This window comes from Dermochelys coriacea, chromosome 9 (genome assembly GCF_009764565.3).
Source record: "Dermochelys coriacea isolate rDerCor1 chromosome 9, rDerCor1.pri.v4, whole genome shotgun sequence".
In the NCBI taxonomy this organism is placed as follows: Eukaryota; Metazoa; Chordata; order Testudines; family Dermochelyidae; genus Dermochelys; species Dermochelys coriacea.
The window spans coordinates 70,514,040-70,541,608 of NC_050076.1; the positions used below are offsets into that span (position 1 = coordinate 70,514,040).

The 27,569-nt window shown below is 39.3% G+C and overlaps 1 protein-coding gene across 2 annotated transcripts in view; it reads right to left on the bottom strand.

Annotated features, from left to right (window-relative positions):
- Positions 1-27,569, bottom strand: part of PCDH11X (protocadherin 11 X-linked) — a 983,439-nt gene that overhangs the window by 223,903 nt on the left and 731,967 nt on the right. The gene's annotated exons all lie outside the window — the stretch shown is intronic.

Genomic DNA, 27,569 nt, shown 5'->3' on the forward strand with positions numbered 1-27,569 from the left:
CGGCTGCTACTCTGAAACATTTCTAACTGATGTGGTTGACTCTTTCAGAATCACAGTAACAACATAACAATAAATGTTACAATGAAAATAAATCTTTAAAAAAATCTATCTAAACAAATGAACTAAAAGTAGTCCTTAGACCTTCTCCTCCAAAAATTGTAGGAACATAAACTTTTGTTTTGATTTTATCCATAATTCAAAGAGCTTTGGGGCCAGTTTTTTAAAGGTATTTAGGTGCCTAATTAGATTTTTCAAAAGCATTTAGGCACCCAACACTTAGGTGCTAGCTGCCTACCTAGGGCTTTTGAAAATTCCAGTAGGTGCCTAAATACCTTTTAAAAATCTGGCCATTTATCTTCGTACTAAGATTGATATTTGGAAGGTGAAATGGGTAAGGAAGCAAAATAGTCATAGCAAGATGACTAGTTTGAGGCAAAGAATTTTATAGAATCATAGACTTTAAAGGTCAGAAGGGACCATTATGATGGTCTAGTCTGACGTCCTGCACAACGCAGGCCACAGAATCTCACCCACCCACTCCTGTAACAAACCCCTAACCTATGTCTGAGCTACTGAAGTCCTCAAATCATGGTTTAAAGACTTCAAGGCGCAGAAAATCCTCCAGCAAGTGTCCCAGGCCCCACGCTGCAGAGGAAGGTGAAAAATCCCCAGGGCCTCTGCCAATCTGCCCTGGAGGAAAATTCCTTCCCGACCCCAAATATGGGAATCAGCTAAACCTTGAGCATGTGGGCAAGACTCACCAGCCAGACACCCAGGAAAGAATTCTCTGTAGTAACTCAGAATCCCACCCCATCTAACATCCCATTACAGGCCATTGGGCATATCTATCACTAATAGTTGAAGATCATTTAATTGCCATAATTAGGCTATCCCATCATATCATCCCTTCGATAAACTTATCAAGCTTAGTTTTGAAGCCAGATGTGTCTTTTGCCCCCACTGCTTCCCTTGGAAGGCTCTTCCGGAACGTCACTCCTCTGATGGTTAGAAACTTTTGTCTAATTTTGAGTCTAAACTTCCTAATGGCCAATTTATATCCACTTGTTCTTGTGTCCACATTGGTTCTCAGCTTAAATAATTCTTCTCCCTCCGTGGTATCTATCCCTCTGATATATTTATAGATAGCAATCATATCTCCTCTCAGCCTTCTTTTGGTTAGGCTAAACAAGCCAAGCTCTGAGTCTCCTTTCATAAGACAGATTTTCCATTCCTCAGATCATCCTAGTAGCCCTTCTCTGTACCTGTTCCAGTTTGAGTTAATCTTTCTTAAACATGGGAGACCAGAACTGCACACAATATTCCAGATGAGGTCTCACCAGTGCCTTGTATAATGGTACTAACACCTCCTTATCTCTACTGGAAATACCTCACCTGATGCATCCCAAGATCTCATTAGATTTTTCATGGCCATATCACACTGGCGGCTCATAGTCATCCTGTGATCAACCAATATTCCGAGGTCCTTCTCCTCTGTTACTTCCAAGTGATGCATCCTCAGTTTATAACAAAAAATCTTGTTATTAATCACTAAATGCATGACCTTGCACTTGTCACTATTAAATTTCATCCTATTACTATTACTCCAGTTTACAAGGTCCACTTGGTTTCTGCTTCTTCCCCTCATCCTTCTTTACATACCTCCACCCTGGAGCGTAACACTCTGAAGTCTAAAAATTCTTACATTTTAAAGCTACATGGAAGTTATTATGAACACCTTCAACATCACTTTCTTATGACATTAAGTACTGAACACCACAATGGATGTAAACATACATGTTTTAATAAAACAACTGTAAGCTTCCAAGTAGAATGTAATGAACAACACAGAAACAAAAATGTGATTGTAAAGAAATGAAGTTTTCCTAGCAAACTGTGCTCACTACATCAGTTTTACACCCATATCACATCTTTGTTCAACAACATTCAGATTTTTCCCCAAAAGAAGCATAATACTATGGTTTGAATCATCTTTCTTACAGAAAAAAAATCATGAGGATCCCAATGCAGAGGTCTTGCACTAGAGACAGTGGGGTCTCGCCCCAGCAGAAAAGGCCTCAGAGCCCACTCTAAAATTTCACAGATTATGGAGGATCCACAAGAGGCCAGACCTATCTATTTAGATCCTCCATGCCTCTGTACTGGTATTGGCACTTAGTGCACCCCTCCAAAAGCTACCTGGGACCCAACCTGCCTGTAGCTGTCCATAGAAACTCCTGGAAAGAGATACTGTGGAATGTTTTGCATGAATGGATGGGGAACAATGTATACTTTCACCCGCAACTACCACACTCCTGCCCAGTCTCTGATCCTTTCCCCAGCACAAACCCACAGAGACCCACAAAGTGCCCCCCACAAGGTCCAGAGGAAGGGATCGTTCCACAGAGATGACTGATGTCTTCTGGCCCAGATGACACAATGCTTAAAATATCCATGGCTTCTTGAAAGCTAATCTATACTAGTGCTTTCACCGTTGCTACAACTGGTGAAGCTGAATAATAGGAGCAACGGTGAGGAATTTACAGCAAAAAAATAATCTAACTGCCTTATGCCCTGTGATAATCAAAAATGTGTACACACTTATGCATGTAATCTGCATATATAAAAAGATAGTAACTGCAGAGAACAATTAGACATTCAACTGCATGCGTAAATATGTAAAAATAAGGCCCTTACAGGATATTAATAAGAAAAAGAATAGTAACACTAATTAAGATACATTTATAATGACTATGACTCATCATAGTCCAGTGCATAAACTATTTGCCAGGTGCAGACACAAAAGAAACTACCCCTTTGAATATTACTGTAGAACTAGGTATATTCAGACGGTGTTACTCCTCCTTTGTAATGTGCTGTTGGGCACTGTCAGACAAGGTGTTAGACCACAGCAGATGGACCTCTAGTCTGCTGTACAGCAACAGCTATTATAGTATAGTCTTCAAATTATGTAATTCCAAGTTGCTCCCAAATTTAGAGTTTTCAAAATTAACTTTTTACAAAGCCTGAAACCAATCAAAATGTTGCCATATTTTTTTAAAAACATAATAAGACAGGGTTTTTTAAACACGTCTATTCCTCTTCAGTGTTTGCAGCTCAACAACACTGTGTTAGTGCATTAGAACCTGAAAGAGAAATTGACAAACTCACCAGAATTTATTTTTATTGTCCAAGATGAGAGGAATGAAAACAAATGGAGCCTGCCAAACTAACTTGATATATTTTTTGATGAGATTACAAGTTTGGTTGATAAAGGCAATAATGCTGATATATTTCAGAGTAGCAGCCGTGTTAGTCTGTATTCGCAAAAAGAAAAGGAGTACTTGTGGCACCTTAGAGACTAACAAATTTATTTGAGCATAAGCTTTCGTGAGCTACAGCTCACTTCATCGGATGCATTCGGTGGAAATGCTGACTTCTATACGGTGTTTGACTTGGTACCATATGACATTTTGATTAAAAAAACTAGAATGATATAAAATTTATGTGGCACACATTAAACGGATAGGTCTCAAAATGTAATTGTATATGGGGATTCATCATCGACTGGATGTGTTTCCAGTCGGGTCCTGCAGTGATCTGTTCTTGCCCCTACACTGCTTACTATTTTTCTCAATTACTTCAAATAAAATATAAAATCATTACTGATTAAATTTGGAGATGACACAATAAATGTGGGACTGGTAAATAATGAAGAGGACAGGTCACTGATTCACAGCATTCTGGATTGCTTGGTAAGTTGGGTGCAAGTAAACAATGTTGTTTTAATATGGCTAAATGTAAATATACATACCTAGGTTCAAAGAATATAGGCCATACTTACAGGATGGGGGACTCTATACTGGGAAGCAGTGACACTGAAAAAGATTCAGGGTGGGGAGGTTAATCAGCTGAAGATGAGTTCCCAATGTGATGCTGCTGTCAAAAAAACTAATGCAATCCTGGGATGCATAAACAGGGGGATCTCAAGTAGGAGTAGAGATGTTATTTTACATCCATATTTGGTCCTGGTGTGACTGTTGCTGGACAGATGTTGATAAATTGAAGCGGGTTCAGAGAAGAGTCATGACAATAATTAAAGGAGTGGAAACATGCCTTACAGTGATAGACTCAAATAACTCAATCTATTTAGCTTAACAAAGAGAAGGTTAATAAGGGGTGACATCATTACAGTTTATACGTATCCACATGGGGAACAAATATTTAATAATGGGCTCTTCCGTCTAGCAGAGAAAGGTATAACATGATCTAATGGCTGGAAGGTAAAGCTAGACAACTTCAGAGTAGAAATGAGTAATTTTTTAATGGTGAGACTAATTAACCATTGGAACAATTTACTAAGTGTCATGGTGGACTCTCCTTCACTGACATTCTAAAATCAAGATTAGAAATTTTTTTCTGAAAGAGCTAATATAGGATTATTTTAGGGGAGTTCTGTGTTACACAGGAGGTCAGACTAAATGAAAATAATAGTTCATTCTGGCACTGGAATCTATGAATCAAATAAACAAATTGGGAAAAGTAAATTAGTTTTTAAAATATTACTTCAGTTAACATAAATTAAGTTTTTATTAGTAACAGACAAAAATATCTGTCTTAAAAGTATATAGAACTAGATGTTTAGCTGGTATAAATCACTATAGCACCACTGAAGTCAATGGAGTTGCCCCAATTTACACCAGGTAAGGATCTTGCTCATAATCTTTAATTTGAAAATGTCCTTGCAAAGTTTGATACACTTGATAGTACAATCTGATAACAAAGCAGTTACCTCTAGAGCAATTTATCAACATGAGAGAAGAAAAATACTATTTATTCCCAAGTAACGGTGCTGCCATTTTCTTAATTCATGCAGAAACCACAACAACAATCTGGAACAAGTCATACTAATAAAATTTTGCCAAAAGCAGGGACTTATCTTCTGTCACATTTATTTTGGAAATTTCCTCCTTGAGGCATTTCAATTTCAATTTATAAGATTACAAAATATCCTCAGACTCCAGCTGTTTTTCTATTTATCTCCAAAGGGAGTACATATACATAGTAACAGAATAACAAGGATTATGGCCTGTTTTATTCATTTGATTACAAGTTACCACATTTTAAAAAGAAAGAAAAAAATCTTGTATTTGTATTAGCTTTACAGAATATTAATATAGGATTAGAATCTTAAAGGAACTTGAGCTACAAACCATAACTTTCCTCTCAGCTTCTTTTCAGTGTAAAGAAAAATGTGCAACATATTTTAGTTCAAATTCATTTTTTTGACATATTTAGTGCTATTAAATTTATTCTTCAGTGAAATTAAAAGACAATGAATGTTGCTTCCAGAGATGTCATAAGCACAATCAGAATTTTTGTTAGAGGTGTCATCTGGCAGCTAAGAAAAGGCTGCATTTTGTAAAGCAGCCTGTCTCTGGCGGGATCAAACTGAATTACAAAAAGAAACCGAATCAAAAACCAAAAACAAACAAAACAAAACTTTCACCCTCATTATTCCAAGCTATACGAAGACTGATCAAAGCCGTAAACTACACAGAGTTCATTGTTTCATGACAATAATTAGATTGTGGCAGTGGGACCAATAAAAGATGAGTCTAAGTAAATAGCTTTAGATACATTGGAGGGATGATTCCTGGAATTATACACCAGGGGGTTTGTTAATTTATAATCAAAAACTGAAAAAAGAAAAATAGAAAAAAACAGTTGATATCAACTCAGTAGCATTAAAACTATTAACCTTGTTATTTTCATTCATTGAAGCAAATTAATATCAGTTTAAAATAAGAGTGTATAGAAAAAAATAACATTTACATTACTATTTTAGTTTATGTTGGATTAATTATATTCTTTAGTTGAAAATTATGATTAAAACCAGCGCTTTTTCAAATACTCACTCTGAGATACCATGAAAACAGAACAAAAGGTTATTTCCATCTTTTCTTCCAATGTTTCTTCCCAGTGGACAAATAAGTCAACATCTTTTTTTTTCTTTTTCAATGCTAAACCCTATTATTTTGCCATCACTGCACTTTCTCTTTTACCGATACTTTCCATAGGTCAGAGAAATATATATCATAAATATCTTGACTATATAATCATCTTCAGACAACACCAATGGCTCTTCTAGACACTGCTCAGAAAGGCTCCCCAATCATCATTATTTCCAACTCAGTTTTTCCTATATTTACCCCCACAGAGTACTTAAGTATAATCTTTTGTTCCACATGCTTTTTACAGAGACACAGCACCGAATTTTGTTTTCAGATTTTATCAGTATACAATACCCTATGAATTGCATAAAAACAAACAGCAGAATGCTTACAGGTCAAAAGCATCCAACCTCAAACACAGAAAAATAATGGCTACTGTTGGACCCAATAAAGGAAAGCCAAAATTGCTTCTCTTTTGCCTAGGTTTCATAGCCTGGACTGCTATAGCTGCAACATATTCAGTTTCCACCAATCATTATACAACTCCTACTCCCAGTAATTCACATACACATTCAGCTCAGACCAATTACTCGAAGATATCTACGTTTACAATGTCAATTTAAATATGTCACACTAACCTTTTATGGTTTATAATTAATTACTTTAAAGTTACAGCCTTCTCATAGTTGCCTTCCCCCTTCCCCCATTTGGAAGGTGGATTTTTGAATGAAGAACAAAGGTGTGTGAATTAGTCCTAACAAACATCTTATTTTAAAAAAAGACTTGAAATCTGCAGCAGCAAGGTCCACATGGGCAATAAGCACACAACTCACTGGAGCAATGTAGATTTACACCCCAGCTTTCCGCACATCGAGAGTTTGTGCAGACATGCCTTGAGGCATGTTTTCCAGGCTTTGAATAATTCTTGTAGCGCTTTTTTAATTTTTCATCATCCTTCCTGAAGACACCCGAACTGGACAGAGTATTTCAATAATAATCTCACTAACACCAGATACAGAGGTAAGGCACACTGCCTATTCCGATTTATACATCCAAATACTTACGTTGGCTCTTTTAGTTACAGCATCACAGTGGGAGCTCACGTTCAACTGTTAATCTACCATGACCCGCACGTCCTCTTCAGAGTCGCTGTTTTGCAGGCCATATTCTCCCATCTTATGTGTGACCTACATTTTTTGTTCCTAGGTAGATGACTTTGGATTTGGCTGTATTTAAATACACATTTCTCAGATGAGACCACCTTGCCACATGTTCTAGGTCAGTCTGTATAACTGACCTGTCCCCACCATTATTTACCAATCCACTTATTTTTGCATCATCTGAAAAATTTACCAGCAATGATTTCATATTTTCTTATAGATTACTGAGAAAAATATTGAATAGCATTAGGTCAAGAAGGAGAGCCCCTTAAAAACACCCCAATTGGATGACAATTCCCCATTTAATTTTTGTGATCTATCAGTAAATCAATTTTTAATCCCTTTAATATGGGTTCCACTGATTTTGTATAGTGATTTTGTGCTTCTCTCACTCTGTCTTTTTTTTTGGTGGAGGTGGGTAGTAATCAGAATACCATGAAGGACTCAGTCAGAAACCTTAAAGCAGATTTATGTCAAAACTCTTGACCAAACTTATGATCTTAAAAAAAAAAGAATTTATCCAGACCTATTTGCCATAAAATCATGTTGATTATTATTAGCTATACCAACATCCCTTAATTCTTTACTCATTGAGTCTCTTAGCAGTCATTCTATGATTTTGCCAGAGATCACCGTCAGATTAACTGACCTGTAGTTTCCCACGTCATACTGTTTACCATTTTTAAATGTTGGCAAAACATTAGCTTTGTTTCAGTCCTCTGGAGCTTCCCCAGTATTACAAGGTTTGTTTGTTTGTTTGTTTTTTAAAAAATCAAAATTAACGATTCAGAGAGCTCCTCAACCAATTCTTTTAATGCTCTTGGGTGCAAAATATCCGAACTGCTGATTTTAAAATGTTTAATTTAATAGTTGCTGTCTAAAAGTCCCACTAGTTAATATTGGAAGATATAAATATGTACATCTTGCTTTTTTCCAAATACAGCATGCAAATATTTGTTGAATGCCATTCTATCTTTTCTGCATTATGATTGATAATTTTACCATCCTATGCCATTGCTAGGATTTCAGTTTTTCTTCATATATTCCTTCTCATTTGTTAATCCAATTTAGAGAGGTTGATACCTAGGAGACATACTTCATCAGTTTGCCAAGAGACACAGGATAATTTTGTTGGAGCATCTCACACAATTGACTGACCAGTTGAACGCAAATAAAACATTATCCATATCATAGACTTCTCAATGTTTTTAAATGAAATAAAATCTTAACAATTTATAGATTACAACTATGTGCACTGCAAAAATGAAGTATGAAGTTTCATTTTTAAAAGGTATTTCTGTTTTATTTTTAGGCTTTTTTTTTTTTTACATTGAGGGTAAAAATTTCAAAAATACCTTTGTAGTTTAGGAGCCTAAGTCCCATTAATGTGTGCCTAATGAGTGACTAAGTGCCAAAGTCACTTCTGAAAAGGGGAGCAATTGGAAGTGTGATTGCAGCATGTATTGGTATACCCACGCTAGCTAAAATCTAGCTAGCACATCTAAAAATTGCAGTGTAGACACAGGAGCACAGAATGTACAAGTGTGCTGAAGAAATAGTCATGTACTCATGCTTTGCTAGCCCACACTGATGTGCATGCCACCACGTCTACCCTATTTTTAGTCATGTCAGCTACAGCAAAGCTAGTGCTGTTATGCCAATGCATGTTGCCATCATGCTTCCAGTCGCAGTGTAGACATACTTTGAGATACTTGTGAAAATTGTATCGTCAGTTATTTCTAAAGGAAAATTAAAATGTCATAAATAGTTGAAGTGTGTTGTACCTAGATATTCCAGAAGTATAACTTTTGCTAAACCACTGCTTCTTGTAAAAAAAACAAAACACAAAAGCTTTTTGCTACCTGTTTTGTTAAGGAGAGAAGAAAATATTCACAAATGTAACAGATTTATTGGTTAGATTGATATTCCATTCCTCCTCTAGAACCTTGTCAGAGCCACTGAACAAACTTGTTGTCAATCTGATCAAAGCTGCATTTCACTGATTTCTGAATAATTAGCCAGAGGGGCTCATCTTATGAACAATCTAATCCTCTCGTGCCAAAAAAACACATCTGATGTGTTAATATTTTTTAAACAACATCTACCAATTAAATTATCATCTTTCACACTTATCAACATCACAAAAAACAAAGAACTGTAATAAAAGAGCAAATAAAAAGTGGAAAATATAACAGCATTTAAAGTGTGTCAAACATTTAATTTAGCTTTTGAAAACCAGTTATTGTATGCTAACGAGATGTCAAAATGACAGTTGAAAGCACACTTTTTAAAAGTTTAATGTGTGCAAGATATTTCAAGTTGACATGATTAATTTAAAATCGTTCATAAAAATACACAGATATACTATAGCTGTTGTGCTAGTAAAATTAACTGTAGTTGAGGTTGTGAAATAGTTTCCATTTTAAGCCTTTGTTTTCATATGCTCCTAACTTTCCAAGTTTGTTAATTTTGGGGTTATAATTTTACAAGTTTGGTTCCTGATAGACTTCTATTTTATTTTTTGAAAGTTTGAGTAAAGTCCTTTTAGTTGTGAGGAGATAAAAATAAGAAAATTATAATATAGGCCATCAATAATATAAGCAGAAACTTTAGCACTGACATTTGATGCTGCTACCAGCCACAACTGGCCCAAGACAACAGATCTCATCTAGCCAATCTAAACAGAAATACCTCGGATGATGCAACAATAATTCTTAAGGGGTATTTCTTTTAAAGTGAATTGCAATAACATTACCCTCTATGAAAAGTACCCTACTTGAAATTCTTAGCTCTCTGCTTTCCTTAGTGCACATGCAGAACTAAAAAAAATAATTTATATTGTCATAAATGTACATGCTGTATTTTTTTCATTCTAGGATCAGTCCGTCAATTGTGGTTGACGTAGGCATATTTCTTCTTTCTTAATGTGTTAGGTGTAGATTTACGAAATAGTATATGTTGCTCCAATGCATTATTCATTGTCCTCTGGACCCTAGTTTTGTACCATGACAGGGAAGGTTAAACCATTAAGTGCCTGCATGATGAGGCGGTTTGAGCCACAGAGACTTGGAAGAAATTTGGAGAAGCTGATCAAGAATCCATTTGCTATTATTTTTTCTATTCATTTTTTCATTTAAACATCAAATCCTTATGAAGAAATATGAATGCACAGAATTCCACAAGCCATCACAAGGATTCACATAAAAATCTTGAAAATGTGCCTTCACCATTTTAAACAAAATTAATGGATCTAGTTTTCTCTTTAGTCTCTCACAGAGAAAGGATCCACTTGTCATTCAACTCTGTGGTTTGCATCGGAAAACAAACAGGTATCATATTGAAAGCAAATAATTATTTATTTAGATTTATTTAAACTTGAAAATTAAAACTTTCTCAGAGGATGAAATTCACCCTAGTAAACAGGGCCCGGCACAAGGTCCTATGTGCCACTTATACTTACTTAAACTCATAAGATAAAATTCTGGCCCCAATGAAGATAGTGGCATTAATGAGTTCAGATAGCCTTTAATTCAGATGTTAAGGGGTGCATGGGGCTTTCATGGGCTTTTTGGCAATTGGTAGAATTTCAAGTTTAAGGTACAGATGATCCACTGAGTATGATACTCATTGGCATGGCTGGAGTATGTAATTTTTTTTTCTTTATGGTAAAAAAAAAACCACAATGGTAGATCTTGACAACTACAATTTTCCTAAAAAGTAAATTTCTTGATGGGTCAAAGATAGGGAACTGGTGTTTCAAATATCCTGACACCAGGCCATTTAGGACATCAGAGATCACGGACAGAACTGAAGTGAGTGGAGCATGTCGCATACCGCTACCATACATTTGTGCCTGTCTAATCCGCCCGGCAGCCAGGTTGCCACCTCCTGCAAGAGTGGCAAGAAAGCCTTTTTAGCTCTTCGGGGTTGTAAGCAGCAATAATCCAAACTTAATTTAATGAGATGTGTACCACAGTGACTAGGACAGAAATAAAAAAAGAGAAAGCTTTTCTCAATATATATATATTTTAAACCATGTACCGTTATGATTCTTCTTTGATCCCAAAGCCCTACATTCTTCTGACGACGGGAAGGGCAGATGCCCATAATCATCTGAATGATGATATACATGGGCAGACCTATGTGCCTGTGTAGCCAGGGAGCTGAGGCCCTTCTAGCTCCTTGTCTCCTGGGTCTGCTGGCTCTTCTTGCTGCCTGGGAGTTGGACAGCCCTAGGAAGTTCGCTGCCCAAGGAATCAGACAGCTCTGCGAGCCAGCTGGCTCGTCAGGACAGTACAGAAGCCCTGGGGACCCAATTCCAAGGCAATCCCCATGGTTGTCTGCCCTGGACCTGGAATCCCTGCAGTCCCTGGCTCAGGTTAAATGTGCATGGTGGACTGCCGCAGAGCAAGCAGACCCTGGAAGCCTACATTCCCTAGCAACCCATCAAGCAAGCTGTGGAGCAGTGGGTGGGCAAGCTGGCAGGCAGGTTGCAATGCCTGCCTGGGGTCCATCAGAAGCCTGATAAAATGGAATGGTTTCTGCTAAACATTTCAACGTTGATGAACTGGCAAATTCCAATAAAAAAAAAAGCGTAACTGGAATTTTTCTGTTCAGCTCCACTTCTTAATCTCACAAGCACTTTTTTTTGGCAAGGCACTGAATCAATATGGCTGTCCTACAGGTCAGGAACATTATGACTGTGTCATAGAAATATAAAATACAAAGTACAGCTGATAGTCTGTCAATATGTGAAACGTGAAGTTACTCTGAACTGTAAGAGAACAGGGTCTCAATGAGTGAAATGTGTTAAAAATAAATTTGTTTTATTGAACAGTAAATATTTTATTAATTCATCCTAACTAAATAATGACAGCTGCAGAATGTTTGCTACATTAATTATAGATGAATGCATCCGATGAAGTGAGCTGTAGCTCACGAAAGCTTATGCTCTAATAAATTTGTTAGTGTCTAAGGTGCCACAAGTACTCCTTTTCTTTTTGTGAATACAGACTAACACGGCTGCTATTCTGAAACCTATAGATGAATTACAATTCATTTACAAATGAGACTTATGTGTATCATTTTTAAATGTTTTTGTAATATTTGATCATTACCACAATAAGTACATGACTGTAAATGACAATTTCCCCTATACTTTAGGAAGGGGAGGCTTTTAATTTTACACACACACACACACACACACACACACACACAAATATCTTGGTATGCAACTATAGTACATAGTGTTGTGTTAATTTTATTCCACCTTCCAACAACTTTGCTCACAACAATCAGGGTAGTTATCTAGACCCCAATTATTACAAAACTATACACACAAAACATCATATCTATAACCTAAATAAAAATTAGCATATGTAGCAGCTGACCTGCTAAATCTGAATGGTCTTCCCAACCATTATTCCTTTTTTAATGAATTAGACATGTTCTACTTCTGTGGCCATATATAAACATCACATTAGACATTCAGTAAAGTCACCTTCTGCAGCACCAAACCCCATAGTACTGCTTTGTCGGATTGCCATTTCTGGAACTCAGGCCACTGCCAGTGGTGCCAGGGGAGCGCCATAAAAGTGAGTTAAAGAACTCTCCTGAAGTTTTAGTGCCGCCGGGGTTTGGCCTTTTGTTAGTTGACCTGAGAGACTGAGATCCCACTCAGCACAAAATCTGAAAACAACTAAGGGCTAGGAAGATTGAAGGATATAGAGGATAACAAGTTTCAGAGTAGCAGCCGTGTTAGTCTGTATTCGCAAAAAGAAAAGGAGTACTTGTGGCACCTTAGAGACTAACAAATTTATTAGAGCATAAGCTTTCGTGAGCTACAGCTCACTTCATCGGATGCATTTGGTGGAAAAAGCAGAGGAGAGATTTATATACACACACACACACACACACAGAACATGAAACAATAGGTTTATCATACACACTGTAAGGAGAGTGATCACTTAAGATAAGCCATCACCAGCAGCAGGGGGGGAAAGGAGGAAAACCTTTCATGGTGACAAGCAAGGTAGGCTAATTCCAGCAGTTAACAAGAATATCAGAGGAACAGTGGGGGGTGGGTGGGAGGGAGAAATACCATGGGGAAATAGTTTTACTTTGTGTAATGACTCATCCATTCCCAGTCTCTATTCAAGCCTAAGTTAATTGTATCCAGTTTGCAAATTAATTCCAATTCAGCAGTCTCTCTTTGGAGTCTGTTTTTGGAGCTTTTTTGTTGAAGTATAGCCACTCTTAGGTCTGTGATCGAGTGACCAGAGAGATGGAAGTGTTCTCCAACTGGTTTTTGAATGTTATAATTCTTGACGTCTGATTTGTGTCCATTCATTCTTATACATAGAGACTGTCCAGTTTGGCCAATGTACATGGCAGAGGGGCATTGCTGGCACATGATGGCATAAACCACATTGGTAGATGCGCAGGTGAACGAGCCTCTGATAGTGTGACTGACGTGATTAGGCCCTATGATGGTATCCCCTGAATAGGTATGTGGACAGAGTTGCCAACAGGCTTTGTTGCAAGGATAGGTTCCTGGGTTAGTGGTTCTGTTGTGTGGTGTGTGGTTGCTGGTGAGTATTTGCTTCAGATTGGGGAAGGTCGAAACAGCAGCCTGGATTTCTACATAGACTGCTTCCGCCGACGTGCATGAGCTGAAATTGTGGAAAAGCAGCATCGCTTACCCCATAACCTCAGCCATGCAGAACACAGTGCCATCCACAGCCTCAGAAACAACTCTGACATCATAATCAAAAAGGCTGACAAAGAAGGTGCTGTCGTCATCATGAATAGGTCGGAGTATGAACAAGAGACTACTAGGCAGCCCTCCAAAACCACTTTCTACAAGCCATTACCCTCTGATCCCACTGAGAGTTACCAAAAGAAACTACAGCATTTGCTCAAGAAACTCCCTGAAAAAGCACAAGAACAAATCCGCACAGACACACCCCTGGAGCCCCGACCTGGGGTATTCTATCTGCTACCCAAGATCCATAAACCTGGAAATCCTGGATGCCCCATCATCTCAGGCATTGGCACCCTGACAGCAGGATTGTCTGGCTATGTAGACTCCCTCCTCAGGCCCTTCGTTACCAGCACTCCCAGCTATCTTCGAGACACCACTGACTTCCTGAGGAAACTACAGTCCATTGGTGATCTTCCTAAAAACACCATCCTAGCCACTATGGATGTAGAAGCCCTCTACACCAACATTCCACACAAAGAAGGACTACAAGCCGTTAGGAACAGTATCCCCGATACTGTCACGGCTAACCTGGTGGCTGAACTTTGTGACTTTGTCCTGACCCATAACTATTTCACATTTGGTGACAATGTATACCTTCAATCAGCGGCACTGCGATGGGTACCCGCATGGCCCCACAGTATGCCAACATTTTTATGGCTGACTTAGAACAACGCTTCCTCAGCTCTCGTCCCCTAATGCCCCTACTCTATTTGCGCTACATTGATGACATCTTCATCATCTGGACCCATGGAAAAGAAGCTCTTGAGGAATTCCACCATGATTTCAACAATTTCCATCCCACCATCAACCTCAGCCTGGACCAGTTCACACAAGAGATCCACTTCCTGGACACTACGGTGCTAATAAGCGATGGTCACATAAACACCACCCTATATCGGAAACCTACTGACCACTATTCCTACCTACATGCCTCTAGCTTTCATCCAGATCATACCACTCGATCCATTGTCTACAGCCAAGCGCTACGATATAACCGCATTTGCTCCAACCCCTCAGACAGAGACAAACACCTACAAGATCTCTATCATGCATTCCTACAACTACAATACCCACCTGCTGAAGTGAAGAAACAGATTGACAGAGCCAGAAGAGTACCCAGAAGTCACCTACTACAGGACAGGCCCAACAAAGAAAACAACAGAACGCCACTAGCCATCACCTTCAGCCCCCAACTAAAACCTCTCCGACGCATCACCAAGGATCTACAACCTATCCTGAAGGACGACCCATCACTCTCACAGATCTTGGGAGACCAGTCCTTGCTTACAGACAGCCCCCCAATCTGAAGCAAATACTCACCAGCAACCACACACCACACAACAGAACCACTAACCCAGGAACCTATCCTTGCAACAAAGCCCGTTGCCAACTCTGTCCACATATCTATTCAGGGGATACCATCATAGGGCCTAATCACATCAGCCACACTATCAGAGGCTCGTTCACCTGCGCATCTACCAATGTGATATATGCCATCATGTGCCAGCAATGCCCCTCTGCCATGTACATTGGCCAAACTGGACAGTCTCTACGTAAAAGAATGAATGGACACAAATCAGACGTCAAGAACTATAACATTCAAAAACCAGTTGGAGAACACTTCAATCTCTCTGGTCACTCGATCACAGACCTAAGAGTGGCTATACTTCAACAAAAAAGCTTCAAAAACAGACTCCAAGGAGAGACTGCTGAATTGGAATTAATTTGCAAACTGGATACAATTAACTTATGCTTGAATAGAGACTGGGAATGGATGAGTCATTACACAAAGTAAAACTATTTCCCCATGGTATTTCTCCCTCCCACCCCACCCCCCACTGTTCCTCTGATATTCTTGTTAACTGCTGGAATTAGCCTACCTTGCTTGTCACCATGAAAGGTTTTCCTCCTTTCCCCCCCCTGCTGCTGGTGATGGCTTATCTTAAGTGATCACTCTCCTTACAGTTTTCAGAGTAGCAGCCATGAGCTGTAGCTCACGAAAGCTTATGCTCTAATAAATTTGTTAGTCTCTAAGGTGCCACAAGTACTCCTTTTCTTTTTTCTCCTTACAGTGTGTATGATAAACCCATTGTTTCATGTTCTCTGTGTGTGTGTGTATATAAATCTCTCCTCTATTTTTTCCACCAAATGCATCCGATGAAGTGAGCTGTAGCTCACGAAAGCTTATGCTCTTATAAATTTGTTAGTCTCTAAGGTGCCATAAGTACTCCTTTTCTTTTAGAGGATAACAAATCTTCCACAATGAATGGGAGAAATTTTCCCTGGCAGGAAAACTAGGTATATCCCCTCCCAAACACACACACATTGACAATTGGACAATGTACATGGCAGAGGGGCATTGCTGGCACATGTACATTGACCAAACCGGCCAGTCTCTATGCAAAAGAATAAATGGACACAAATCTGACATCAGGAATCCTAACATTCAAAAACCGATAGGAAACACTTCAACCTCTCCCACTCAGTAAAAGATTTAAGGGTGGCAATTTTGCAACAGAAAAGCTTCAGAAACAAACTCTAAGGAGAAACTGCTGAGCTTGAATGAATATGCAAACTATATACCATTAACTTGGGTTTGAATAGAGACTGGGAGTGGCTGGGTCATTATACATATTGAATGTATTTCCCTATGTTAAGTATCCTCACACCTTCTTGTCAACTGTCGAAATGGGCCATCTTGATTATCACTACAAAAGTTTTTTTCTCCTGCTGATAATAGTTCATCTTAACTAATTAGCCTCTTACAGTTTGTATGGCAACTTCCACCTTCTCTGTATGTATATATATGTTCTTACTATATGTTTCATTCTATGCATCCAATGAAGTGGGCTGTAGCCCAAGAAAGCTTATGCTCTAATAAATTTGTAATCTCTTAGGTGCCACAAGTACTCCTGTTCTTTTTGCAGATACAGACTAACACAGCTGCTACTCTGAAATCTATAGTTTTCAGTTTTTCAGTTCAAAGTTTTTTGAAGGATAAATCAGTTCAAAATATTTCATAACTGACATGCTGTCTCAAGACATTCATTTTACAGTAACATTTTACCAGCCTTCAGTATTATATATAACTAAATATTTAATTAGCTTACATGGAAACTGACCTGGTTACAATGGAAGAGCACAATACATTCACTTTCTGTAGCTATCTCTTGATGTAAAGATGTTGCCATCAATTAGCATAATTGGCCTCACTGTTGGCACCAATTAGCACCCTAGTTGTCATTCTCAGCAGCAAAGCCAAAAGTGAATGGGTATTCAGACCATAGCACTCTTGGCCCCTACTCTCTCCTGAACAGAAACCTACTGGAAAGGCTGTGGCCAAATCAAATTATTCCTTTGGTTAGGTCCTGCTCCTGCACCACTTAGGTTAATAGGAGTTTTGCAACTGACATCAATGGGAGCACAAGTAGGCTCCTGAACAGCTATGTCCCCACTGTCTTTAGTATGTAAATGAAGGCAGAGTTTGGCCCATTGCAAGGAAGCTTATATTGCTACTACTCATGCTAGTGTTGTTCTGTGCAGATGCAAAGGACATCATTCTCTAGGGTTTTTACTCTGGCACTTTTCATCAGCATTCAATTTATTGAAATTACAAAGAGTCAAGAAGAAAAGGCTCCAGACAGCTTCCCCCAATGAAAACAGTTTCAAACAGAGGAGATACCATGTAAACGTTCCAACCAAGGAGGCTAAGTCCATCACAGTTCTTGTCTGGTGCAAGCAACCTAAAAGACATTTCATAAAACTGAATACATTTTATTTTTAAATATTACTTTACTTTTAAGAAGAATGAGGAGTCCGGTGTGAATATCATTGGATAAACACCGTGTAACATTTTATATCCATGTATACTTTCAGCACAGTCATCTTATCTCAGAGCTGTTCTAAGATAAAGCATTGTACTTTATTTAATTTGATTAAAATCAGAAGGCTTCTCCTTGCAGTACTCTTCTGCCAACATACACCAACCTCTAGCCTGACTCTGGAGTTCAATAACCCAGCAGATAAACAGGTTTTCAATTTTTTTTTTAATGAAATGTTGTAATTCAAAACCACAAATGGAGGCAGTGCTACTTTCTGCCGAAGGAAGCAGTCTTAAATGATGTCTAAAATACACCTCCACCCCGATATAACGCAGTCCTCGGGGGACAAAAAATGTCACCGTGTTATAGGTGAGACCGCGTTATATCGAACTTGCTTTGGCCTCCCCCACCCGTTCCTTGTTCCCTGACTGCCCCCTCCAGAGACCCCCGTCTATAATCACCCCCAGGACTCCGACCCCTACCCAACCCCCCTGCTCCCTGTCCCCTGACTGCTCCAACCTCTAGCCACACCCTCTGCCTCCTGACAGGCACTCACAGGAAGCGGCGGGAAGCAGAGCAACACAGCCCCAGCCTGCTCCACTCTGCCACCTCCCAGCCGCGGTGCTCCACTTCCCGCTGCTGGTAAGTGCGGGAGTTTGGGGAGAGGATGCCTCCCTGTACTCACCTGCAGCAGGAAGCAAAGCGCCGCGGCTGGGAGCTGGCGGAGTGGAGCGGGCTAGGGCCGGGCTGCTCCGCTTCTGCCGCTGTCGGTGAATGCGGGGGGGGATTCCTTCCCTCAAGCCCCCTCCCCCGAGTGACACAGCTGGGGCTGGGGCGAGGGAAGAGGAGCAGGCTCCTCCCGGCCCCCCACTAATCCCCCAGGCCACTCTGGGACTGTATCACCCCAAAAAGTGCCCCTCCACCACTCCTGCCTCCCAGCCCCTAGTCGGGGGGAGCCCCTGACTGCCCTGAGTCTCTCTGCCCCTTATCCAATCCCTTGGCACAGGCCTGGCCCGGCACCCTTAACACGCTGCTCAGAGCAGCGTGTCAGAGCTTTACCGCATTGTATGCAATCCCGTGTTATATCGGTTCGCGTTTTATTGGGGTAGAGGTGTACTTATAAAACTTATAAATAGGAAAAATTTAAAAATCAAAGCACTGTGCTCTGCAGAAATGGATCTAGGGGTTACAGTGGACAAGAAGCTGGATATGAGTCAACCGTGGGCCTTGTTGCCAAGAAGGCTAATGGCATTTTGGGCTGTATAAGTAGGGGCATTGCTAGCAGATCGAGGGACGTGATTATTCCCCTCTATTCGGCATTGGTGAGGCCTCATCTGGAGTACTGTGTCCAGTTTTGGGCCCCACTTTACAAGAAGGATGTGGACAAATTGGGAAGAGTCCAGCGGAGGACAACAAAAATGATTAGGGGGTTGGAGCACATGACTTATGAGGAGAGGCTGAGGGAACTGGGATTGTTTAGTCTGAGGAAGAGAAGAATGGGGGGGGGGGGATTTGATAGCTGCTTTCAACTACCTGAAATGGGGTTCCAAAGACGAAGGAGCTAGACTGTTCTCAGTGGTAGCAGAAGACAGAATAAGGAGTAATGGTCTCAAGTTGCAGTGGGGGAGGCTTAGGTTGGATATTAGGAAAAAAATTTCACTAGAAGGGTGGTGAAGCACTGGAATGGGTTACCTAGGGAGGTGGTAAAATCTCCTTCCTTCGAGGTTTTTAAGGTCAGGCTTGCAAAGCCCTGGCTGGGATGATTTAGTTAGGGATTGGTCCTGCTTTGAGCAGGGGGTTGGACTAAATGACCTCTTGAGGTCCCTTACAACCCTGATATTCTATGATTCTATGTGCAGTATGGTTGTAGGTTTGGTTGTTTCTTTTCTTTTCTTTTCGTCCCCAAAGACTACAATTGTCCTCTCTGATAATCAGAATATATAACATTGGTCTGTCAAATCACTGCTCATGTAGTGTCAGTATAGCCACAAAAAAGAAAAGGAGTACTTTTGGCATCTTAGAGACTAACAAATTTATTTGAGCATAAGCTTTCGTGAGCTACAGCTCACTTCATCGGATGCATTCGGTGGAAAATACAGTATACACTGAATGCATCCGATGAAATGAGCTGTAGCTCACGAAAGCTTATGCTCAACTAAATTTGTTAGTCTCTAAGGTGCCAAAAGTACTCCTTTTCTTTTTTTTGCAAATACAGACTAACATGGCAGCTACTCTGAAACCTGTTATTATGTATAGCCACAAATACTCCCATTAACCATCCCATGTTCTTTAGAGTCCTGTTGGATTGATTCCAAACCATGTGGACTCATTCCTTTTGAACGTTAAGATTACTTAGAGCTCCGTTCTTCAAGGAGTAGAATATATAGCATAAGTGACAGAAGTAATAAAGTAATATGTTGCATGAAGAATTGTTCATTTCTGTCCTAAGAGGATAGAAATGCTGTACCTGCAATTTTGGGAAAGCCAATTCCTTCAGTTTCCTTCAGCTTGTTAACACACCTCATGTCTGCCAGGAGGCTAGTGCTGCTGTACTAATTCAAAGCAACACCAGATTTATGAATTTTGATATGAACTGTATTAGGGCCAGCATTGCATGGGTGTGCAAAAACAGAGGGGGAAAGGTGCAATGAGTATTCATCCCACAACCCTTTGTGCATTTGCAAAGGGCACCGCCACAATCAGATCCAATCCACAACAACAAATATCTGTCATTTTATAATCCTTTACTAAGTTAATGTGTCACACTGTTTAAGTGTCCTGCAGAAAGTCATCCTTCACTACACATTCTGAAGGCATTTTAAAAGAGGCATGTGAGGATCTACAGCAAGTGAGAGCTGTAAAATATGGGAACGGGTCAGATGAGGTAACTTTTTATTGCTGTTTAACTAAAGTAGGAACTCTGTGCATGCCATGGAAATCAACATATGAGATGGAAGGACAACTTTGTGGTAAGTAGGCAGCTCAGACAGCCTAAGGCTAGATTACATTTCTGAGACCCTCACTCTGAAAGGGAGAGCCAGCCCTCTCTAAGGAAGATCTCCGGGCAACCACTACCTGACCTCCGACATGTCTCCAGTGTTGCCAGGAAAGCATTCTGGAGACACAGAGCAGGTGTGGAGGTCCATAGCCTCCCACTGATTGCACAGCATTCTATATGGATCCCTGTTGATCCACGGGGTTTGGAAGTGGGTCCTAGAGCCTGTTCCAAGGGTTGAGAGGAATTAACCACATCCTCCCTTATTGAGCCACTGGGGAGAAATCTCTTGAAAGAAAACCTTACAGAGATTTTCTATTGCTTTAGACCCCTTTCAAGGGTCTCCTTGCCTAAAGCATTGTTGGGTCCATACCCATTAGAAAATGAGGTGCAATGACGCAAAGGTAGAGTTTAATACAGCAAAGAGCACCATGATATCCCTCATACTGTAGAAAATCCTTTATCTTATTCTTGATAAAGCTGAAATTCCAGGTCACTGCATAACAGTGCCATGATAGTCCAAGACAATTGGTCAGAGGACAACCTATTTGTGTTTTTGTTACTCAGAAGGAATAAGTTCAATGTAACCAAGAACAGAGGGAGCTATCGTAGGAAAACAAGCAAGATGGAAGTGTGTATTTACTTGAGGCATTTCAATGAATAAAGAATTCAATGTAATCCTGCTCACTGCATTCTTACTTCCATTGATGCACAGATCATGCATGCTTTCCACCAAACAAAATATGTACCTCACGCATCTTCAAAGCCAAATATTTAAAAGTGACACTTGTTGTGTTATTTACATTCATTCCCCTACTGTTTTTTATTCATTTGACCTTTGATCTTATTTTTTGTCACTTTAGAAGTAATATTCAAATCAGAAGCAAGCTGACTTGTGAGCTTTACTATTCTTTGCAAGTCAACAACCAAATGTATATGTAAGAGGTGGGTGAAATGTATAGTGTGTAATCAGCATTATCCTCTTCATTTTTATTCCATTTCACAGAACCCATTAATAACTTTCAGTAAATAATACTGAAGCCAAGTCAGCTTCAGACAAATTATTCTATTTTAAACAATAAAATTTCTTTTGATGTACTAGATTTTTAAATTAATTGACTCACCAGAAAACAAGCATGTGAACAGGCTGAGGAAATTACAAGAGGTAATATCAGTGCAAGTGACGGAAGAAAATATCCATGTCACTAACTTAAATCTAGACAAAGATGCTGCCAAGACCAAAGCTCAGAGAGAGGTGGAATTAATCTTGTCTGCATTTCAGATTACTTGTCCTGTCCTAAATACACCCTCTGCATTTCCTATTTGTGTTCTTCCCAATTAACACCTCTTTAAGTGGCACAACTTTTTATCCTCAAACTACTGAAATGTAAATTTAAAACCTCTTTGACCTGAGGAGAAAATATCCTCCTACTTTTAAGTAGTAAGATTCAAAAAACCTATCATGACTGCAGTTTGTATCCTTCTGAACAGGAAGGAAGAATTAATTGTCCCCATAGCTGTTAATGGGAGTTGGGACCATGATCATATGGAGAGGGAACCCCAGATAGTGTATGATCAAGAGAAGAACATTTGCTCAAATATTTATTAATTATTATTATATCCACAGTGCACAGAGTGGATGCACCTTACTAGAAGATAATATGTTTTGAAGCCTTGGTTATGGCTTAGTGTGATTGTCAGATATCAGTGGCTTTCTACAGAATAAGCTTTGCTCATTTTATGCCTCTTCTTGTTGTCGTCGAACTCATCTCAGTTCATCTTCAATACCAGGGGCTAATCATCACTTCAGAAATAACCCTACTTCATTTAAACAGTGTAGGTTGCTGATGGAAAATAAGAGAAAAGCAATGCTTACTCTAAACTTTGCTTCCATTTCATTGCACTTTAAAGATGCAATTTTCATTGGCAATCAGAAACAGCAGCTGCCTACAAAAGGGTAATTTCTGCTCCCTTCACTTAGGATAAGATGGTGTTGGGGGAGTAATTAATAATTGTAGCCAGTATTTATATTATATGTTCACATGCAATGATTTAAAAGTTCTCTAGGGAGGAGCTAGATGGCACAATGGGAGGTTGATATCACTGCAATAATTAATAAATAATATAATTAATAATAATACTAATAATAAATCCATCTAACACTAATGAAGAATTTTTCATCCATAGATCTCAACACATTTTACAAAACAAGCTAATCATCACTGTCACTGTTTTACAGATGGGGAAACTGAGGCATGAGAAAGTAAAGTGACTAGGCTTTCATCTCTGGAAAACTGAACTCAGATCTCTGCTCACACCACAAGCTTTGGTCTCCTCTGAGTTCGCATTTCTCCCCCATCATAAAACCAATACACAATTTGGCACAAATGTCAGTTACTGTTGAGGAGAGTCTGAGGACTGAAACTGAAAGGTTGGGACATGCACATTGTATGGAAGAAGCTTACCAACACTCACCAGCACTATCCTTTCCTCAAACCAATGCCAGCTCCTTATTTTCACACACACTAAATTTCCAGCCTTTTATTTATTTACTTGTTTTTTTAAAGTACCCATATCATTTTTAATGCCTGTCTAGGAGCTTTCTCATTCCTATGTTAGGTATGAGATGTGTATTTCACCACTGTGGCATATTAACCAGAAATAAAAACTCTTGGGAGGTGCTTCTGGTCTTCCAAAAAGCTTTAGAAACCAAAACAACAACAAAAAATAGTAAATGCTACACAAGATCATACGAAATACTGTTTAGTATGACAATGAATAGCTCCTGAAAACTCTGACTCGATTAAACTCTGTAATAAGGTCACAAGCTGTAGGATCCTGAATGGGATGCTGGGCTCAGCTGTTAGTTCCTATTAGCTCCATCCTGGCTTACTGAAAGATGTATTTTGTTGTGCTACTCTTCAGGCAACACCCTAAAAAAATCCACGCTCATGATAAAGCTTTGGCTGAAGTTTATGTTTTGTCACCTACAGTAACAATAAAGGCAAGTCACAGGAAGGGAACAAATTTGTACCAAATCTAGTTTGTGCACTCTATTTGAAGCACAGTGGAAAGTACTAGCTCACAGGGACAGAAAGAATTGCTGCTTTGTTATATAATTAAGACCCACTCCTCCCATCTCCCTACCAAAAAAATACTGTCTCCAGAGAAATATTAGGTGGCAGACAGGGCCAGCAGCACATGTCTCTAGCAGCTGATAAGGTAGCTGGGAAAAATTTCCCATCACTATTCTCATATGATACAGTGATCCAGCTCCCAATGATTTATTTAGATTTATTTTCCCCTTAATATTCAACCTGTTTTTCTTGGCTTTAATTTCAGCACATTAGTCTGCTTCGACCAGTTTTAAAATTTCCTCTCCATCCTTGATATTTTTTTTTCAAATATTTTGAAAAATATTGGCCTCTGGACTGCCCTTCACTTCAAACCTACACTGTAGTCTGACCTTCTCTTTTAGTCACACTCCACAGTGGATGGCACAACACCAAACATATGCAGTTTTCCAGGCATGTTATGCTCTTTGGAGAGTGACTGACATGGGAATTCCAGAGTACCAGGAAGTTTGAAATAAGCAGCAGCCTGATGTCCAACCCACTGCCAGACCTACTGAGTTCCATGTATATGCGGGAGGAAGGAAACAAGTTGTGTTGAGATAGGAAGCTGAAAGCATGGAAAGAGCTTGAGGCTCCTCGGGGAAGGCAACTGGTCTCCTAGGGGTTCAGACGTGCACAGACACCATTTGAACCGAACCTCTGTACTTCACAAGATGTGTCCATCATTAGCTGTGAATTTCAGACCTTATTCATAGAAGATGACAAATACCCAACAAAACAGTGAACCACAGTGACTCAGTGCAGTACTATGTTCTCATCTCCTGCTGCTCAAGAGCTAATGATGGACACATCTTGTGAAGTCAAGCCCATGAAATACTCATTTATTTTAAAATAAAAATAATGACTGATGCGATGATGAAAGGAATGAGGCTATTCTGACAGGAGAAGTAATTTTCCTAAATTGTCTCTTCTCAGTCAGAAAATGATACAGTAATGTTTTGCATGCCCTTTCTTTTAGCTCAATATAACCCAAGCTTGCAAATTTACATTCTACCATGTTTACATCCCAAAATCAAAATAACTGCCCTATTTTTTCACAATTAAAGACTATTAATCCACTGCTATTATAAAATGCCGTCTAATTCCCAACTACATCCCCCTAAGGACTCCCAGGACAAAGAGAAAGCACAGAGTGACTACAAAGTGGAGATTTTCTGGCTCCAATCAATAATTTACCTACCATTCCACAAATGGATATTTACAACAGAATAATTTTGTAAAGTTCTTTATAAATGCTGATGCACATTCTGACTCTTGCTATTGAGACATCAAGCACTTTGCTGCATCCCTGAGTTTTCGTTGTCAGTAAACCTTGTTCTCTCAAAGAGACAAATACCATAATAACCATAGAATCACAGAAATGTAGGACTAGAAGGGACCTTGATAGATCATCTAATCCAGTCCCCTGCACTGAGACAGGACTAAGTATTATCTAGACCAGGGATCGGCAACCTTTGGCATGCAGCCCGTCGGAAATCTGCTGGCGGGCCGGGCCCTTTTGTTTACCTGCAACATCCGCAAGTTCAGCCGATCGCAGATCCAACTGGCCACAGTTCGCTGTTCCAGGGAAGCAGCATGTGCTGAGGGATGTGCTGGCCGCTGCTTCCCGCAGTCCCCCTTGGCCTGGAACGGCAAACCGTGGCCAGTTGCCAAAGGATGCTGATCCCTGATCTAGACCATCTCTGACAAGTGTTTGTCTAACCCAGTGATACTCAGATTGAGGCTCACTAACTACAATTGGCTCTTTAATCTGTCTCCTGAAGCTCTTTGCATCACAGGATATTAAAATACTGTGTGATCTAATTATTAACCAATCTAAGTTATTCACCAATTAGGATGTTTTTACGATGCAATTATTAACCAATTGTAGTTGATAAAATAATAATATTTGCTCAGTCATTTTGAGGTGAGAATGAGAGAGAGAGAGAGAGAGTAAATGAAACAATGAATTCACACTACTGTGGCTCTTCTGGGTAATGTTGATCACTAATTTGAATCCTGAACCACTGAGGTCTGAATATCGCTGGTCTAACCTGTTCTTAAAAACCTTCAATCATGGAGTTTCCACAACCTCCCTAGGTAATCTGTTCCAGTGCTTAAACTACCCTTACTTAGGAAGTTTTTCCTCGTGTTTAACCTAAAATCTCCCTTGCTGTAATTAAGCTTATGACATCTTATCTTGTTCTCATTAGATAAGAACAATTTATCACCCTCCTTTTTATAACAACCTTTTACATACTTGAAGGCTTATTATGTCCCAACTCAGTCTTCTCTTCTTCAGACTAAACAAACCCAGTTTTTTCAATCTTTCCTTGTATATCATATTGTCTAGATCTTCAATCATTTTTGTTGCTCTCCTCTGAACTTCCTCCAATTTGTCCACATTTCCCCCACAGCCTGGTGCCCAGAACTGGACACAATACTCCAGCTGAGGCCTTATCAGGGTAGAGTAGAGTGGAAGAGTTACTGCTCATACCCTGCTTACAACACTCCTGCTAATACATCCCAGAATAATGTTCACTTTTTTTTTTGCAACAGTATTACACTGTTGATTCATATTTAGTTTGTGATCCACTATAACCTGCATATCATTTTCACACTACTCCTTCCTGGCACTCATTTCCCATTTTGTGCAATTGATTATTCCTTATGAAGTGTAATACTTTGCATTTGTCCTTATTGAATTTCTCATGTTTATTTCAGACCATTTCTCCAGTTTGTCAAGATAATTTTCAATTCTAATCATGTCCTCCAAAGCACTTGCAACCCTTTCCAGCTTGGTATCATCTGAAAAATTGATACATTTACTCTCTATGCCATTATTCAAATCATTTATGAGGATATTGAATAGAACCGGATCCAAGACAGATCCCTGTGGACCGCACTTGATATGCACTTCCAGCTTGATTGTGAACTATTGATAACATACTTCCTGAATATGTTTTTTAATCATTTGTGCACTCACCTTATAGTAGGGCTCTTAAAGCCTATATTTCCCTAGTTTGCTTATGAGAAGGTCACATTAAACAGTATCAAAAGCCTTACTAAGTTTGAGATATATCACACCTACTGCTTCCTCCCTCTATCCACAAGGTTTGTTACCCTGTCAAAGGAGGATACTAGGTTGGTTTGACATGATTTGTTCTTGACAAATCCATGTTAACTGTTACTTATCACCTTATTGTCTTCAAGATGCTTACAAGCTGAATGTTTGATTATTTGCTCCATTATCTTTCTGGATACTAAAGTTAACTATCACAGATTGCAGACAACTTTAGGAGTCTAAAAACAGCCCATGCCAAGTATAGCATAATAGTATTTTGCACTTATAAGCACCATTAATACCAAAGGGCTTTATAAAGATGAATTAACTTTCATAATAGTAGTGGCAAGGTAGGTAGTTATTATTATAACAATTTATCAGATGGATAAACTGAGGCACAGAAAAGTTAGTGATGGTCAGAAACTATACGTCAGTGGAAGAGTCCAAAATAGAATCTAAGAGGTCCTGACACTAGAAATAGTTATTTAGGATGTAATTATATTTTATGTTCTCAATCTATCATCCCTCTAGCAATGTAATTGTCCTCCTTTCATTAAATGCACACACCACAATCATGCATTTGCTCTATGTAATATATTTTTGTATGATATGTCATAGAAGTTTTTTTTTAAAGAAGGGATTATGTATGTGCATTTATAAGTGTAATACATAAGTATGTTCACACAGCATCATTTAGAAATA